General features: G+C 55.4%; 1 non-coding gene and 2 pseudogenes across 1 annotated transcript; all 3 read right to left on the bottom strand.

Moving 5' to 3' along the window:
- Window positions 1-357: 357 nt before the first annotated feature.
- Window positions 358-471, bottom strand: LOC123964679 (annotated as a pseudogene).
- A 235-nt stretch (window positions 472-706) lies between these two features.
- LOC123964678 lies at window positions 707-825 on the bottom strand (annotated as a pseudogene).
- Window positions 826-1,423: 598 nt separating this feature from the next.
- Window positions 1,424-1,542, bottom strand: LOC123964677. Its single transcript, XR_006823507.1, has one exon. It is a non-coding gene; the product is annotated as a 5S ribosomal RNA (ribosomal RNA).
- Window positions 1,543-1,935: the final 393 nt, after the last annotated feature.

The following is a 1,935-nucleotide window of genomic DNA, read 5'->3' as shown; positions in this document are numbered from 1 at the left end:
ACAGACGCTCATTCCTGGGTGGACATTCAGGAAAAGGATCCAGTCCGCCTGGAAGTCCCTAGCCAGGATCAGACGCTCTCCCGTCCAAGTCCTAAGCAGGCCCTGCCAAGCCTGGCTTCCGAGATCAGGCGAGATCGGGCAGACCCAGGACGGAATGGCCGTAAGCTGCCTTTGCACACCCAAGACGGGCCTTCAAAACACGATGTAACATTTACACAGCACTGTGTACAGGATAGGGAGAAAAAGAAGCAGCAGCAGCAGCAGCAGCAGCGCCCCCTGCTGTTTCCTAAAGAGACGTTCAAAAGATCTCCTTTCACCGAAGCGCCCTCTGCCGTTTTTCGAAGGCGAAGCGAAAAGGGCTTACAGCACCGGGTATTCCCAGGCGGTCACCCGTCCAAGTATTAACCAGGCCCTGCTCAGCTTCCGAGATCGGACGAGATCGGGCGCTCCCAGAGCGGTGTGGCCGTAAGCCACTCAGGTGCCCCCAAACGGCCCTTCAAAAGATGTTCTACGGCTAATTGAAAAAAAACGTATTCTGCCCATAATGTCCAAGGTGCTCCAGAGTCACTTGGCATCCACAGGCACTGATTCCTGGGTAAACATCCAGGAGCAGCAGCAGCGCCCCCTGCTTTTTCCTAAAGAGACGTTCAAAAGATCTCCTTTCACCGAAGCGCCCTCTGCCGTTTTTCGAAGGCGAAGCGAAAAAGGCTTACAGCAGCGGGTATTCCCAAGCGGTCACCCGTCCAAGTACTAACCAAGCCCTGCTCTGCTTGGCTTCCGAGATTGGACGAGATCGGGCGCTACCAGAGTGGTGTGGCTGTAAGCCACTCAGGCACTCCATAACGGCCCTTCAAAAGATGTTCTACGGCTAATTGACAAAAAACGTATTCTGCCCATAATGTCCAAGGTGCTCCAGAGTCACTTGGAATCCACAGGCACTGATTCCTGGGTAAACATCCAGGAACCGGTACACCGTTCACGCTGGCAGTCCACAGACAGGAATAGGCACCCGTTCCCGGGTATGGGTACAGCGACAAGGCCACCTTCAGCCGGAGGTCCTCACTCACAAACAGACGCTCATTCCTGGGTGGACATTCAGGAAAAGGATCCAGTCCGCCTGGAAGTCCCTAGCCAGGATCAGAAGCTCTCCCGTCCAAGTCCTAAGCAGGCCCTGCCAAGCCTGGCTTCCGAGATCAGGCGAGATCGGGCAGTCCCAGGCCGGAATGGCCGTAAGCTGCCTTTGCACACCCCAGAAGGGCCTTCAAAACACGATGTAACATTTACACAGCACTGTGTACAGGATAGGGAGAAAAAGAAGCAGCAGCAGCAGCAGCAGCGCCCCCTGCTGTTTCCTAAAGAGACATTAGCAAGATCTCCTTTCACCGAAGCGCCCTCTGCCGTTTTTTGAAGGCGAAGCGAAAAAGGCTTACAGCACCGGGTATTCCCAGGCGGTCACCCGTCCAAGTACTAACCAGGCCCTGCTCTGCTTAGCTTCTGAGATCTGATGAGATCAGGCGCTCCCAGAGCGGTGTGGCCGTAAGCCACTCAGGCTACCCCAAACGGCCCTTCAAAAGATGTTCTACGGCTAATTGACAAAAAACGTATTCTGCCCATAATGTCCAAGGTGCTCCAGAGTCACTTGGAATCCACAGGCACTGATTCCTGGGTAAACATCCAGGAACCGGGACACCGTTCACGCTGGCAGTCCACAGACAGGAATAGGCACCCGTTCCCGGGTATGGGTACAGCGACAAGGCCACCTTCAGCCGGAGGTCCTCACTCACAAACAGACGCTCATTCCTGGGTGGACATTCAGGAAAAGGATCCAGTCCGCCTGGAAGTCCCTAGCCAGGATCAGACGCTCTCCCGTCCAAGTCCTAAGCAGGCCCTGCCAAGCCTGGCTTCCGAGATCAGGCGAGATCGGGCAGTCCCAGT

The sequence above is a fragment of the Micropterus dolomieu genome, unplaced genomic scaffold, assembly GCF_021292245.1.
Source record: "Micropterus dolomieu isolate WLL.071019.BEF.003 ecotype Adirondacks unplaced genomic scaffold, ASM2129224v1 contig_4640, whole genome shotgun sequence".
NCBI classification, from domain to species: domain Eukaryota; kingdom Metazoa; phylum Chordata; class Actinopteri; order Centrarchiformes; family Centrarchidae; genus Micropterus; species Micropterus dolomieu.
The sequence above is the reverse complement of the archived record's forward strand: the minus strand, read 5'-3'. Positions and strand labels throughout refer to the sequence as shown.